This window comes from Equus asinus, chromosome 2 (genome assembly GCF_041296235.1).
Source record: "Equus asinus isolate D_3611 breed Donkey chromosome 2, EquAss-T2T_v2, whole genome shotgun sequence".
NCBI lineage: Eukaryota > Metazoa > Chordata > Mammalia > Perissodactyla > Equidae > Equus > Equus asinus.
The window spans coordinates 181,801,515-181,819,149 of NC_091791.1; the positions used below are offsets into that span (position 1 = coordinate 181,801,515).

General features: G+C 37.5%; 1 protein-coding gene across 13 annotated transcripts in view; it reads left to right on the top strand.

Annotated features, from left to right (window-relative positions):
* Positions 1–17,635, top strand: part of MIPOL1 (mirror-image polydactyly 1) — a 303,533-nt gene that overhangs the window by 212,329 nt on the left and 73,569 nt on the right. The gene's annotated exons all lie outside the window — the stretch shown is intronic.

The window sequence follows — 17,635 nt, forward strand, 5'->3', positions numbered from 1 at the left end:
CAGGAACCCTTGATATTGCTGCTGCCTCTATTTCTGATTTAATATTTCACCAGTTATCTTTTTTGCCTTCCGGTTCCATTCATATTTGTGTCACTGGTACCAGCACACTGCCTCACACATAGTAGACACTCAACAAATATTTGTTATAGTGAATTGACTATTATCTGCACTCCCAAAATGAATTGTTCACTGCTGCCTGGGCACTCTCCACAATTTCCCACTCTGATATTCCTCCTGGAATACTCCATCTCTGCCTCTCAGATTGTTACTGAGCCTTCAGAACACAAGTTAAATACTAACCCGTTAATCTTTTTGTGATCTTCTCAACCAGCAGTGATGTCATTCTACCTAAAATTAACTGCTCTAGCTCTTCACAGTGGCTCTCTCACGCTGCACACCTCATACTTCTCTGTATATGAATATTTCTCTTAATTCCTCTACTAGGGCTTCTATTTTTTATATATGGCAGGCCTTCAGTAAATAATTGCCAAACAAATGAATAAACAATAAAATCTAACACCACATGGAAAGTTTCCTCAGCTTGAAAGTTTCTTCTGCAGAGCGGTCGTCCATCTAAGAGCTCCATGGTGAAGGCAGTGACTGGAGACAACCTGGAGTGGCCCAGCATCTTAGTTAGCCATTTGCAGGGCCGTGGGGCGAAGTGAGGTCTTCAAAGAATAAAGCAACTATATCACCTACCAACAAAGTTTATTTTTTTTCCAGGACAGCAGTGTTCACATTTGAGAACCATTATCAGAAACATGTGTTCGGATTTTACCTTTCTTGAAACTTAGAATTAAAAAACCACCAATCAACTTAGGAAACAATATCATTATCCCATGTTCATTGCAGTATTGTTTCTCATAGTGAAAAAATAAATTAGAATCTTCCCCATGGATATTTTGTTTAGTCAACATATTGTTTAAAAATATTAATTGTCATAAACTGCAGGATCTGCCGACATGGGACCCTTAAGGATTATGACGTGGTTCTCCAGAGGAACAGAGCCAGTAGACTGTATCTATACAAGGAGAGAGATTTGTTTTAAGGAATTAGCTCATGCAGTTGTGGGGGCTGGCAAGCCTAACAGCTGCAGGGCAAGCCAGCTGGCTGGAGAAGCAAGGAAGAGTTGAGGGTGCAGTCATGAGTCCTGAGATGCAGAATCCCTTCTTCCTAAGGGTCACAGTCTTTTTCTGAAAGCCTTCAATTGGTTAGATGAGGCCCACCCATGTTATGGAGAGTGGTCGGCTTTCTTCAAAGTACACTGATCTAAATATTAATCACATCCAACAACTACCTTTACAGCAACGTCTGGACTGGTGTCTGACCAGATGTCTGGGTACCATAGCCTTGCCAAGTGGACACATAAAATTAACCATCACACATGTGTATTTCGACAGTTAGCTGGGCCTAAGTAGAAGCCACTTTCTCTAAAAGGGGCATGCACTCTCCATTTTACCACATTTTCCATCCTGCCTACCTCATGCATTTAAAATTATCTGCCTCAGTCATATAGGCATTTAAGTTTGTGACCCTAGATGTATGTCACATAATTATAAAAGTATGTCTTAATTGTAAAAGGAGTATTTGTACACATATACATATGCGCTAGTCCCTGACCACCTGTATACCCTCATTTCTTAACACGTTTCTACCCTTGCTTCCCTCCAGCCACGGTAGCTCCCTTATTGTCTCAGACATTCTGAGAATGCTTCCATCTCAGGGCCTTGACTTTTTTTCTCTGCCTGGACTGATCTACCCTCCAAACGTCATAAGTCTGCTCCTTCGCTTTGTTCAGCTTTCTGCTTAAATGTCCCTGACCACACCATCTAAAACAGCCTAAGCCCCCACCCCACATCACTCTATGTTACCCTCTGTTGTTTTTCTTCATCAGAGACATGCCTACATGACACTTTACTGTATTTATGGCTTGTCCTCTGGAAATTAAATTCTGCAAGGACAGGGTTTTCTTTGTTTACCCCCTCATCTTACACCTAAATCAGTGCCTGGCACATCTGTAATCATCAATAAGTGTTTCCTGAAGTTCTGCATGTATGCTTAAATATTGTGATACAGCAGAAGTTTAGCAGGAGGTTATCTGGGAAGTGGGGCTGAGTCTAGCAGTTAGGTTTATTGTCAGTGTGGTAAGTAAGAGGAGAGGAAGTTTTTAGCTTGCATTTTCATACTTTAATAAAGTGTGTGAAATTTTTTTGTGCGTGCATTACTTTTATATAAAAATGAGTTTGTAATTTTTAAAGACAGGTTTATTCATAATAATCTGCACAAAATAAATTTGATGCCTAGAAATAAATAAGCATCTGTGAAAAATAGATCTGTAATGCCTATATACGTGTGTATGTTTGTGTGTATTGATAGATAGAGGTGATAATGAAGTTCATTTTCTTTAACAGAGTTTATTAGTGTTGTGCCGTACAAAAAGACGAGATGGATAAGGGCATGACAGTCCACAATAGATTCACCTACATTGTGGAGTAGATTACCTGTTATTGATAACCCCACTTATGTTTTAAGTTTCCCGAATATTTTAAACTGTTTTTAAAGCACTGTACCTTGCAGAAATTCAAGCTCTTTACTAAAAAATAAAATGTTAAGACCAATTCACTAACTTTAAAAGAAGTATAAACATTCACAATTCTTCTGCCACTTGGTAGAAGCAGGGCTCCATGACAGGGTAGCGAGGAAAGGCAGCCTTTTTAAAAGTTCAGTATGGTAAGACCTAGGTTTGGCCGGAAATGACAATGAAAGGAGAGAATGCCTTCATATTTCAAGAGACTTATACAGTTAGATCTGTTTAGCATATTTGAATTATAAATGTTTTTTCTTTCCTTTCCATATATGACATATATGTAATTAAATGCATTAAAGTTTTATTGAATCTAAACTAGTTTAAAATATTTGACAAATGAAAATAATAGCTAATAATTAAAGACCTTTGTTCAGAAACATTCTGATTTATTAATTGCAAAAAACGATAAGTTTGAGCTACTCTTGATTTCTATAAACTTTCTAATGCCACTGCTGTCATAAAGAGCTTAGTAAATATTGACTGAGGATGATGATGATCTAGGGATATTTTTAAGACTGGGTGGCACTGGCAGTACAGTCAGATATCCGGGACTTAACGTTGTCATTTTGCCACAGGGCCCTTCCTCCTGGGCCTCTCCCAAAAGGACAAATGTTTACCTGCAGTTAGGCATTTAAATGTGTAAATATTCCAGTCTCAATTATATATGAAGTAGCTAGAGTTTTCACTCTTTAAATCATGAAGTAGTTGGTCTCTGAAGTTTAAGTTGATGTTCCAAAAGCTTGCAAAGGTCAAAATAGGCTTAATTGAATGTTTTTCCCCTAATTCCAAACAGAAATTTGTTTTGTAAACTCAGGTCTCCATAAAAATATATTGTGCCTCTTACTATTCCAAACGTAAGATATTTATGAAGCTTCGAGTTTATTAGGGTTTAATTTCTGTCTAGTTGGGTTTATTCTGTCTAGCTAAATTTTAAATGTTGCTGTATAGTATATCTCGTTCCCTTTGGGCTTTCAAGAGTTTATGACTATCAGTATTCTATTAATATAGTTCCAGTTATTCCCCAAATAACTGGTTCTGATTAGATTAGAAATAAACAGTATTCAGTTACTACATGAAACAATCAAGAAATTCAAAAGCCTAAGGATGTTTTTAGTTTCGTTTCATTAGATATTATTGATCTGATAAATATTTTAATTTACTTTAACCCATGGAAAGTTTAGTTGTCCTCTCAAGCTTGGTTAGCTGTTCTGAACTGTAAAAAATGAAAAATTTCTAAAACGTCAATTACATGAAAACATAGGAGAATTGAGACTTCGTTCTAGGACAGTGGACACACTTTTGGCCCATAATTGCACTGTATGCTTTTTCTGATCGTTTAGTTTGGTTCCATTTGGGTTTTGTTTGTTTGTTTTGTTGTATATGGTTCAGAATTAAAATAACCGCTTATCCAGTTATTCTTGTCTGTTACCGGAAACCTAAGGTGAAACGAAGGAGTCAAGTGGTGGTCTTGTGTGTCTTGACTTGATTTTTAGTAGATATTTCTTTTTGGTTTATAATTAGTAATCTGACTAAAAGGTGACATAAATAGACTTATAATTCATATAAAGAAAATTTTGTTTATTTCTATAGCTGATTTAATTGAGTCTTTGTTTATCTTTTTATTTGTAAAATTTTTATTTTGTCTTCATTCTTTTGGTACCATGTACTGTTTTAATTCAGAGCTGACGCCGCAGTCAGACAGGTGGTATAGACTCTGACTTCCTAGCTGAGGTGACCTTTGATAGGGAATTAACCGCCCTAAGCCTTAATTTCCTGACCTCTAAAATTGGAATTGTAGTAATACCTGCCTCGTATTATTTTTGAGAAAAGTCAAGTGAAATAATGCATGTCAAGTGGTTTATGCAGTACCTGTGTGTGGACTTGGGTATTTAATTCATCTAAACCATTTTTATTATCATCCGTGTGCTGAGTCTATATTGAGTTGTCTTTTGCTTTTCTTTGAGATTCTGCTAATACATTTCAATTATTTTTCTAATCGTTTTTGGCTCAAAATACAATATTGTGACTGCAATATGGAATCGTTTGATTTTTCTTTGGGAGCAAGTTTTCACTGGAATTGGAGGGTTTCTTTTTCTCTTGTTGTAGGAGACTTTAAAGGAATGTTTAGTCCGAATGATGTGCTTGAACTAACATTTGGCCCTTTTTGGTTAACAGTTTATTTTGGGGAGTTATTTATTCACACGGGAACATTTTAATGTTCAGAAGTCTAGCGTGAGTTAGAAATTTAACAATTTTTTCATTTTTCCCTTCTATCTTATTAAAAATATATTTCTTGTAGACTACACCTTCAAAATATGCAGTCTCTCCCAAAGTTTTCTATTAAAACATCTACCCCAGAAAATAATACAGATGCAATTTGAAAGCTGTGCTTCTAATTCTTTCTATCTTGTATCTTGGCATTGGGACACACGTTTATCTTCTTTAATCCCTTCAACGTCCTGGTGAGGTCTGATCCCTTTGTACAGATGAGGAAACAGATGCAGAGCTGTGAAGGAACTTGCCCCCAGTCACGGCGGGGCCAGTGCCAGAAGTAGGAGCATGACCTAAGCCGTCTGATCCATGGGCTTTTCCCCACCTCCTCGCCTCTCTCAGAAACACTGCTGAGGCAAAACTGGCCCTTTAGCGTTATTTTCCTGATTTGGATGTGCTCAATATATTTATTAGATAAAGCACACCGCTGAGACCACGATGAAGACATGTTCAAACAGTAAAAGAATCTGACCTGCTCTGGAGTTTGCTGGTCTTTGTCTGTGTTCAACCAAACTATATGAATTAGAACCGCAGTCAGTGTCTAGATTTATAAATAGGCTACCTCTGAATTATTTTTTTTCGAAACTTTAAGCTCTAGCATTATATCATATGTCAGACTACAAAAGGGAAATGCTGTGACTGAAAGTAATTTTGTCCACACGAGCATTTGTTTGTATTTGTATGTTGTGGTGTTGATGGTGTTGCCTTCAGTGCTCTAGCACCATCAGTAACACAGTGTTAACCAGATTTAGAAGTAATCGTTAACCAAATAGCCACTTCCACATCTGTATGAATTTATTAAGAGCCTACGATATACTAAGGACCGTGCAGTCACCTCTGGAAAATGGAGTAACAAAAGATAAGATGCAACTGCTACCATCAAATAAATTATAATTAAGTAGGAAGAAAAAATATATTCAAAATGAGCATGTAAGACTATGCTGTTAAATAAAATAATTTGACACCGACATAGAAAGTCACAGAAGGGAGAAATTATTGTAAACAGTTTTATGGAATGCTTGGCAATTGAAATAGGAACAAATAGGATTCTGATAGAAAGAGGGGGGAAGGTAGAAGAGCATTCTAGTCTGGAAGAACAGTATAAGCCGAAGTGAAGAAGTTTCAGTGAGCATGTTGTGTCACATTATGGAATTGAGAGAAAGCTGCAGGAATTTGAATGCTGACGTGCATTTGGTTTTGATTCTATATTCTCTAGGGATACAGAGCCTTGGGAATCCAGAACTTTTTCTTAAAAACATTAAAAATACAAGTTATAGTCAAAGAAATATACTTTCTGTAATTCACATAAAATTTAAAAACTTTTAAAGGCTTAAGTGAATTTTTAAATTTTGAATATATACAAAAGTAGACAGAATGCACTCCACGTGTTTCCATCACTTATCCCCAAAACCAGTCCAGTTCCATCCACCTCCCTCATCAGATACCTACACTCTGGTATTATTTTAAAGTAAATCCCATATGCCATGTAATTTCATCTATGTATATATGTTTTGGTATGTATCTCTAAAAAATAAGAACTCCTATTTTAGCATAACCATAATTCTATTAGCACACTTAAAAAGAATTTAACAGAATTTCTTTTTTTTTTTCATTTATTTTATTCTGGTCATAATGGTTTATAACATTGTGTAATTTCAAGTGTAAATTAGATTTATCAGTTTCTGTATAGACTCCATCATGCTCACCACCAACAGTCCAATTTCTGTCCATCACCTTATATATGTGCCTTCTTACTCCCTCATTGTCATCCCCTCTGGCAACCACCAATCTGTTCTCTTTATCCATGTGTTATCTTCCACATATGAGTGAAATCATGCAGTGTTTCTTCCCCTGTCTGGCTTATTTCACTTAACATAATACCCTCGAAGTCCATCCATGTTGTTGCAAATGGGACAATTTGGTCTTTTTTTATGGCTGAGTAGTATTCCATTGTATGTATATACCACATCATCTTTATCCATTCATCATTCGATGGGTACTTGGATTGCTTTCATGTCTTGGCTATTGTGAATAATGCTGCAATGAACATAGGGGTGCATAAATCTCTTCAAATTGTTGATTTCAAGTTCTTCAGATAAATACCCAGTAGAGGGATAGCTAGATCATATGGTATTTCTATTTTTAATTTTTTGAGAAATCTCCATACTGTTTTCCATAGTGGCTGTACCAGTTTGCATTCTCACCAGCAGTGTACGAGGGTGCTCTTCTCTCCAACATTTGTTATTTTTTGTCTTGGTAATTATAGCCATTCTGACAGGAGTAAAGTGACATCTCATTGTAGTTTTGATCTGCGTCTCCCTAATAATTAGTGATGTCAAACATCTTTTCTTGTGCCTCTTGGCCATCTGTCTATGTTCTTTGGAAAAATGTCTGTTCATATCCTCTGCCTACTTTTTTGATCAGCTTGTCTTTCTGTTGTTGAGTTATAAGATCTTTATATATTTTGGAAATTAACCCCATGTCAGATACATAATTTGCAAATATTTTCTCTCAGTTGGTGGGTTGTCTTTTTGTTTTGTTCATGGTTTCCTTTGCCTTGCAGAGGCTTTTCGGTCTTATGTAGTCCCATTTATTTTTTCTTTTGTTTCCCTTGCCTGAGTAGACATGGTATTTGAAAAGATGCTGCTACGACCAAATAGTGTACTGCCTATATTTTCTTCTAGGATTTCTATGGTTTCAGGTCTTATAGTCAAATCTTTAATCCATTTTGAGTTAATTTTCGTGTATGGTGTAAGATAGTGCTCTGCTTTCATTCTTTCTCCCAACACCATTTATTGAGGAGACTTTCTTTCTCCATTGTATGTTCTTGACTCCTGTGTCAAAGATTAGCTGTCCACAGGTGTGTGGTTTTACTTCTGGGCTTTCAATTCTGTTCATTAATATGTGTGTCTCTTTTTGTACCAGTACCATGCTGTATTGATTACTACAGGTTTGTACTATGTTTTGAAGTCAGGGATTGTGATGCCTCCAGCTTTGTTCTTTTTTCTCAGGATTGCTTTGGCCATTTGAGGTCTTTTCTTGTTACATATGAATTTTAGCATTCTTTGTTCTATTTCCATGAAGAATGTTATTGGGATTCTGATTGGGATTGCATTAAATCTATAGATTGCTTTTGGTAGTATCAACATTTTAATTATGTTTGTTTTCCCAATCCATGAACAGGAATATCTTTCCATTTCTTTACGTCATCTTCGATTTCTTTCAATAATATCTTCTAGTTTTCAGTGTATAGGTCTTTCACTTCCTTGATTAAGTTTATTCCTAGATATTTGATTCTTATTGTTATGATTGTAAATGGGATTGTTTTCTTGACTTCTCTTTCTGCTAGTCCGTTATTAGTGTATAGAAATGCAAATGACTTTTGTAAGTTGACTTGTTACCGGGCAACTTTGCTGTAGTTGTTGACTATTTCTAGTAGTTTTTTGGTGTATTCTTTAGGATTTTCTATGTATAGAATCATGTCATCTACAAACAGCGAGAGTTTCACTTCTTCCTTTCCAATTTGGATACCTTTTATTTGTTTTTCTTGCCTAATTGCTGTGGCCAAAGCCTCCGGGAGCCAGCCTGGTGGCTTAGCGGTTAAGTTCACACGTTCCGCTTCGGCAGCCCAGAGTTCGCCAGTTTGGATCCCAGGCATGGACCTACACACTGCTTATTGAGCCATGCTGTGGCAGGCATCCCACATATAAAATAGAGGAAGATGGGCATGGATGTTAGCTCAGGGCCAATCTTCCTCAGCAAAAAGAGGAATATTGGCAGCAGATGTTAGCTCAGGGTTAATCTTCCTCAAAAAAAAATCACCTCTGGTACTATTTTGGTTGAGAGTGGCAAGAGTGGGCACACTGTCTTCTTCCTGTTCTCAGAGGGATGGGTTTTAGTTTTTCACCATTAAGTATGATATTGGCTGTGGATTTGTCATATATGGGCTTCATTATGTTGAGGTACTATCCTTCTATACCCATTTTGTTGAGAGTTCTTATCATTAATGGATGTTGGATCTTGTTAAATGCTTTCTCTGCATCTTTTGAGATGATCATGTGATTTTTATACCTCATTTTGTTAATGTGGTGTATCATATTGATTGATTTGCAGATGTTGAACCATCCATGCATCCCTGGTATAAATCCCACTTGATCATAGTGTATTATCCTTTTAATGTATTGGTGTGTTTGGTTTGCCAATATTTTCTTGAGGATTTTTATATCTATATTCATCAGCGATATTAACCTGTAATTTTCCTTGTTTGTGTTGTCTTTGGCTGGTTTTGGTATCAAGGAGATGTGGGCCTCATAAAATGAGTTGTGAAGTGTTCTGTCATCTTCAATTTTGGGGGGATAGTTTGAGAAGGATAGGTATGAAATCTTTGAATGTTTGGTAGAATTCTCCAGAGAAGCCATCTGGTCCTGGACTGTTGCTTTTTGGGAGGTTTTTGGTTACTGTTGCAATCTCTTTACTTATCATTGGTCTATTCAGATTCTCTATTCTTGGTTCAGTTTCGGGAGGTTGTATGAGTCTAAGAATTTATCCATTTCTTCTAGGTTATCCAATTTGTTGACATAAAGGTTTTCATACTATTCTCTTATACTCCTTTGTATTTCCGTGGTATCTGTTATAATTTCTCCTCTTTCATTTCTAATTTTATTTATTTGAGCATGCTTTCTTTTTTTATCAGTGAGTCTGGCTAAGGGGTTGTCGGTTTTGTTTATCTTCTCAAAGAACCAGCTCTTAGTTTCATTTTTCCTTTCTACTGTTTTGTTTTTGGGCTTTTTGGGGGTTTTTTGGTCTCTATTTCATTTATTTTCAGCTCTAATTTTTATTATTTCCCTCTTTCTGCTGATTTTGGGCCTTGTTTGTTCTTTTCTAGTTCTATTAGGTGTAGTTTAAGATTACTTGAGATTTTTCTTGTTTGTTGAGGTGGGCTTGTATTTCTGTGAATTTCCCTCTTCGGACTGCTTTTGCTGCATCTGATAAGAATTGGTATGTTGTATTTTTATTTTCATTTGTCTCTGGTATTTTTTTCAATTTCTCCTTTGATTTCTTCATTGACCCAATGGTTGTTCAGTAGCTTATTGTTTAGTGTCCATATATTTGTGACTTTTCCAGCTTTTTCTTGTAGTCGATTTCTAGTTTCATAGCATTGTGGTCAGAAAAAAATGATTGATATGATTTCAGTCTCCTTGAATTTATTGAGGCTTGCTTTGTTTCCCACTATGTGTTCTGTCTGAGAAAATTGCATGTGCACTTGAGAAGAATGTGTATTCTGCTGTTTTGGGATGGAATGTTCTATATATATCTATTAAGTCCACATGGTCTAGTGTTTCATTTAAGTCCACTATTTCTTGTTGACTTTCTCTCTGATTGATTTATCCATTGATGTAAGTGGAATGTTGAGGTCCCCTCCTGTTATTGTGTTGGTGCTCTTTTCTCCCTTTAGGTCTGTTAATAGTTGTTTTATGTACTTTGGTGCTCCTGTTTTAGGTGCATATATATTCATAAGTGTTATGTCCTCTTTGTAGTATGTGCCTTTTATCACTATATACTTCCCCTCTTTGTACCTCATTGCCTTTTTTATCTTGAAGTCTACTTTGTCTGGTATTAGTATGGCAACACCTGCTTTCTCTTGCTTGCCTTTTGCTTGGAGTATTGTCTTCCATCCACTCACTCTGAGCCTGTGTTTCTCGTTAGAGCTGAGATGTGTTTCCTGAAGTTAACATATTGTTGAGTCTTGTTTCTTTTTTTTTTTTTAAGATTGCACCTGAGCTAACATCTGTTGCCAATCTTTTTTTTGTTTTTTTTTCCTTTTTATTCTCCCCAGAGCACCCCAGAACATAGTTGTATATTCTGCTCGTGAGTGCCTCTGGCTGTGCGATGTGGGACACCACCTCAGTGTGGCCTGATGAGCAGTGCCATATCCACGCCCAGGATCTGAGCTGGCAAAACTCCTTGCCACTGAAGCAGAGTGTGCAAATTTAACCACTCGGCCACAGGGCCAGCCCCTGGGTCTTGTTTCTTAATCCATCCAGCCACTCTGTGTCTTTTGATTGGGATATTCAATCTATTTACATCTAGGGTGATTATTGATATATAAGGGCTTAATACTGCCATTTTATCTCTTGTTTTCTCATTGTTCTATACTTCCATTTTCTCTTCCCTTGTATTTCTGACTGCCATTTCAGTTTGGTGGTTTTCTGTGATGGTTTTCTCAGTTTCCTGTTGATTTATGCTTTGTGTCTCTGCTCTGATTTTTTCTAGTTGTTACAATGAGGTTTTTGTAAAAGATCTCATAGATTGAGATAGTCCATTTTCTGGGAGCCTCTTATCTCCGTTAGCCTGAGAAAGTTCCATTCCTTTCCTCTTCCCCTTCTGAGTTATTATCCCAATAATATTGTTGTCACAAATTATTCTGTTTTGTGCTGTACATTAGTGACTAAATTGAAGTGTTTATAGTTATTTTTGACGCTTGCTTTTTCTTTATCTTTTATGTTATAATTAAATGTTTGCTAACCTGTTCAGATAGAGAGCTGCAATTTTTCTATTTTGTCTATCTCCTTGCTCACGGCTTTGTAAATTTAACATTTTTGTTTCAGGTATGAGGGCATCCTTGATCATTTCTTGTAAGGGAGGTCTGATAACGATGAACTCCTCAGCTTTTGTTTATCTGAGAAAGCTTTTATTTATCCATTGATAGAGTATTCTTGGCTGAAAGTTTTTGACTTTCTGTATTTTGAATATATCATTCCATTCTCTCCTATCCTATAACATGTCTGTTGAGAAATCCACTGAAAGCATGATAGGGTTTCCTTTGTAGATTATTCTCTTCTGCCTGGCTGCCCTTAATAGTTTTTCTTTGTCGTTGATTTTTGCCAGTTTTACAACTATACGCCTTGGAGAAAGTCTTGTTACATTGATGTAATTAGGAGTTCTATTGACTTCATGTATTTGTATGTCTGGTTACTTCCCCAGATGTGGGAAGTTCTCAGCTATTATTTCTTTGAACAAACTCTCTGCTTCTTTCTCCCTCTCTTCTTCCTCTGGATTACCTATAATCCTTATTTGCATTTCCTAATTGCCTCACATTTCTCAGAGAATTTCTCCATTTCTTTTAAGACTTAGTTGTCTCTCCTCCTCCATCTGAAGTGTTTCTATATTTCTGTCCTCTAAATCACTAATTCTTTCCTCCATAATATCAGCTCTGTTTTTTAAGCATTCTAGATTGTTTTTTATCTCATTCATTGTGTTCTTCGTCTCCAGAATTTCTATTTGGTTTTTTTTTATATAGTTTCAATCTCTTTCTTGAAATATTCCTTCTGCTCATTAACTTTATTCCTGAGCTCATTGAACTGTATTTCTGAGTTGTCTTGTAACTCGTTGAGTTTCTTCATGACAACTGTTTTGAATTCTCTGTCATTTAGATTGTAGATTTTTGTGACTTCAGGATTGGTTTCTGGAGACTTGTCATTTTTTTCTGCTTTGAACTGTTACTGTAGTTTTTCATGGTATTTGATGAACTGATCCTTTGCCAAAGCATTTGTAGTAGTATCAGGTTGCAGATTCCACCTGCACCTCTTGGGGGTGGGAGTGGAGTAGGACTGTGTTTTCTGAACCTGCTGCATCTGCTGGAAGTTGTGCCAGTAGGGCTTCTCTGCCTTTGCCTGCCGGCCGCAGTTGTTTAATGAGTCACACACGCATGCACAGGCGCTCTGGTGCGGGACCACTGCCTTGGCCGAGGACTGGCTGAGCTAGCAAACTAGGCAGGAGGGGAGGGGCACTTCCTTTCATGCATGTGGACCCACTCTGCACCCACAGGCCATTCATCTGAGCTGCTGGACTTGGTGGGGGCTTCTTCATGGGAGCTGAACCATGTCAGTCAGTGTGGCATGTTCCCACAGGCATAGCCACTGGGGTGTAGTAGGCACTCCCATGGGCCAGGCTGCAACTCTGAAAGTGAAAGCATTTGTGCACAGGCCTGCCTACCCACCCTGCCGCCGCCTCTTACAGTCATGCTCTGGCTGCTATGTTAAGGACCCATGACCTAGATTGCTGTCACTAGGGGTGGAGAGAGATCCACTCACTCCTTCAACGACTTCCTGGGGATCTCGTACCCCCAACTTCAAATGTATGGCTGTGTGGATCTCGCAGACCTCCTGTTGTGCTTTGTAGGGAATCCTCTGTTGGTTAATGAATGAATGTCCGTTTAGTTATAACTTTAGGTGGAGAGACTAAGGAAACAACTCACTCCGCCATGATGATAATGTCACTTCAACAGTAGTTTCTTAATATCATTAAGTATCCAGGTCAGAGTTCAGACTTTCAGTTGTCTCATTAATGTCATAATATCTTATTAATTTGTTTTAATCAGGATTTAAAGAAGGTCTACACATTGCATTTGGTCCATACATATTTTTTCATCTATATATTTCCACTCCGCTTTTTTTTTCCAATTTATTTGTTGAAAACTGGTTTTTGATCTGTAGTTTTCAGTGAGAATTTTGCTCATTGCATTCTCATGAGGTAGCTAACATTGAATGAACTTTTCAACTTACCTTTTTTTAAACTTCTAATATAGATATATCTCATCCAAATCAAGTATAGGAAAATTTGAGGTATGATTCATCCCAAGACAACATTCCTCTCAAGCTGTGAAACTGTGAAACCAGACAGTTTATCTGCTTCTCAAATACAGTGGTGGGACAGTCATAGGATAGACATTCCTATTCCAAAAAGAAGAAATTGGAGAGAAGAAAGGGGTCACAGGTCCCAGTCAAGTCCAAAATCTATCAGGGCAGAAGCCATTAGATTTGAAGGCTCTAGAATAATTCTCTTTGGCTTGATGCTCTGTCCTCCTGGCCCATTGAGGGCGAAGCCCCACCTTCCAGGCCCACAATGTTGGTAGTGTCACTTCTTGGCCCTGGGTGTCAGCATTGCCCTCACATCTCTGGGCATCAGACCTACCCCCAAGGCTGGAATGGCAGCCTGGCACCCTGAAGCCAAGGAGAAGACAGCCTCACCCGCTGGGCCTGTGGTGAGAGTGGCAGCTGTGCTGATCTCTGAACCACCTTCAGGGTCATTCTTCTCTTTCTTAAAGGATGGTGCATGTGTGCAGCAGGATGGATATCCCTACTGTCTCATCCTGTAGAATCCCATAATTCCAACAGCCTTCCTTCATTTTGTCTTGTCTCTGTCTTAGTCCATTCTGACTTTGTTTCTCCTGTGTAACCCCATGGTGGTCCCTAGGTGCTGCTGAGGTGACTGATTAGATACATAGGTCACATCCATAATCTCTGTATGGAGTGGCTGTCTCATCTTCACGTTCTCTCAAGAATGCACTTTTCTCAGGCTTTACAATATGGATAGGCTGAGAATCTTCCAAGTCTTCAAGTGCTGGTTACTTTTTGCTTAATAATTCCTTCTATTTATCTTTCTTTTCTCACATTTTACTATAAATAGCAAGGAGAAATGAGGCCACACCTTCAATACTTTTCCTATTAGAAATCTCTTCAATTAAATATCCAAGTTCATCACTTAGAACTTCTATTTTCCACAAAATACTAGAAAACAGTTCAGCCACGTCGTTTGCCTCTTTAAAACAAGAATCACTTTCCTCCAGTTTCCAAAAGACGTGTTCCAGGTTTCCATCTGAGACCTCACCAGAATCACCTTTAACATCTGTATTTCGACCAACAGTCTCTTTAAGGCAATATAGGCTTTTTCTAACATGCACCTCAAAACTCTTCCAGCCTCTCTCCTTTACCCAGTTCCACAGTTTTAGATATTTGTTACAGCAGCTCTCCACTCCTGGTACCAAAATCTCTATTAGTTAGAGTTCTCCAGAAAAACAGAACCATTGGGGTGTGTATAGGAGAGAGAAAGAGATTTAGTTTAAGGAATCAGCTCATGTGATTATGGAGGCTGGCAAGTCCAGATTGTCAGGGTGGACCAGCAGTCTGGAGATCCAGGGAAGAGCCAGGGTTGCAATTTGGTTCCAAAGGCAGTCTGCTGCCAGAATTCCTTCTTGCTTAGGAGAGGTCAGTCTTTGTTCTTTTAAGGCCTTCAACCGATTGAGTGAGGTCTACCCACACTATAGAGGGAAATCTGCTTTACTCAGACTCCACCAACTTAAATGTTAATCTCATCCTAAAACAACTCTCACAGAAACATCCAGTATGATGTTTGACCAAATATCTGAGCATTGTGGCCCAGCCAAGCTGACACATGCAATGAACCATCACATACATGAATATTAAAATAAAACTAAATATAAATGAAATTATAGAAAATGAATGGAAACCAAAACCCATGTGATCAACTCAGTAGATGCAGAAAAAGCATTTGGTGATATCCAACAACCTTTCATGATAAAAAAAAAAAAAGAAAAGAAAAAGAAAAAACCCTTAATGGACTAGGAATAGAAGGGACTATTCTCAAGCTGAAGAAGAGCATTTATGAAAACTCACAGGTAACCTCATACTTAATGAAAGGCTGGATAGTTTTCTCCTAAGATTACAAACAAGACAAGGATGTCCACTCTCAGAATTTCTGTTTAACATTGTACTGGAAGTTGTAGCAAGGGCAGTTAGGCAAGAAGATGAAATAAGAGGCTACTGGATTGAAAACAGTAAAACTCTCTATTCACAGAGGACATGATCATATACAGTCATGTACCACATAGCAATGTTTTGGTCAACAATGGACTAATATATATGATGGTGGTCCCATAAGATCAATACCATATATCCTAGGTGTGTAGTAGGCTATGCCATCTAGTGTGTGAGTACACTCTGTGATGTTTGCACAGTGACGAAATTGCCTAACAACACATTTCTCGGAATGTATCCCTGTCATTAAGCAATGCATGACTGTTTATAGGAAATCCTATGGAATTCAGTAAAAGCCTGTTAGAACTGGTAAATTTGGTAAGATTGCAGGATACAAAATCAATATGCAAAGATCGGTTGTATTTCTATACACTTACAACGAGCAATCCAAAAATGAAATCAAATAAACAACATTTACAGTAACATCAAGAAGGGAAACATACTTAGGAATAAATTTTTTAAAATAAGTGCAAAACTTACACTTTGAAAACTGCAAGACATTGTTAAAAGAAATTAAAGAAGATCTAAATAAATGGGAAAGCATCCCATGTTCATGGATCATAAGACTATATTGTTAACAAGGCAAGACTTCCCAAATTGATCTATGTATTTAACATAATTCCTGTCAGAATTGCAGCTGATATCTTTGTAGCCTTTCCAAATTCTACATGGAGTTGCAAGGCACCCAGAATAGCAAAAATAGTCTTGAAAAAGAAGAAAGAAGGCAGACTCACACTTCCTGATTTCAAGACTTACTACAAAGCTACACTAGTCAAAACAGTGTGGTACTAGCAGAAGGACAGACATCTAGGTAAATGGAATAGAATTCAGAGTCTAGAAATAAAGCCATACCTGACATAAGAAGTAATGGAAGCTCTGAATAGCCCTATATCTATAAAGAAATTGAATTCATAATTTAAAACATTCCCCAAAGAAACTCCAGGCCCAGGTGTCTTCATGGTGAATTTTGTCAACCATTTAAGGAAGACAATGACAATTCTAACACAAACTCTTTCAGAATATAGAGGAGGAGGAGGGCCTGTCCACTGGCACAGCAGTTAAGTTCTCACCTTCCACTTGGGCAGCCTGGGGTTCACCAGTTTGGATCCCAGGTGCAGACCGATGCACCGCTTATCAAGCCATGCTGTGGCAGGTGCCCCACATATAAAGTAGAGGAAGATGGGCAGGGATGTTAGCTCAGGGCCAGTCTTCCTCAGCAAAAAGAGGAGGATTGGTGGCAGATGTTAGCTCAGGGTTAATCTTCCTCAGGAAAAAAAAAAGAATATAGAAGAGTGAATACTTCCCAACTTAGTTGATGACATTAATTTTACATTGATATGAGAACTAGGTGAAGGCATCACAAGAAACAAAACTACAGGCTGTTGTCCCTCATGAACATAGACTCAGAAAATCCTCCAAAAACTAGGAAATCAAATCCAACAATGTATAAAGGGAAACTGCTTTATGACCAGGTGGCAATGAAAGTTTGCTTTAACATTTCAAAATCAGTGTAATTCACCGTGTTAACAACATAAAGGAGAAAAAACAGTTGTCTCTATGGTTACAGAAAAAGCATGTGATAAAATTCAAAACCCATTCATTTACTCAATCTGACTAATAAATAACGTCTAGGGAGAAACTTACAGCTAGCATATTTAGTGATAAAGACTCAATGCTTTCTGTGAAAGATCAGGAACGAGGCAAGGATGTCTACTCACCACTTCAATTCAACTGTCTAGGAAGTTATAATCATTGAAAATTGTAAAGAAATAAAGCTGCCTTTATTCACAGACAATATCCTTGTATACAGAGAAAATAAGGAATCCTCAAATTCAGGTTAATATACAAAATTCAGCTGTATTTTGATCTACTAGCAATGGACAATTGGAAAATGAAATTAAAAATTCAGTTTCTTTTATAATCACATCCAAAATTATGAAAAATTTAAGGATGAATTTAACAATGTACTCTGAAAACTACAAAAGATTACTGAAAGTAATTATGGAAGCCCTGAGTAAATGGAGAAATACAAAGTGTTCATAAATGGGAAGACTTCTTTAAGTCTTAAATATTGCGTAGTCATTCTTTCCAAATTGATCTGTAGATTTAACACCACCTGATAAAATTACATCACTCTTTATTGTAGATGTTGACAAGCTAC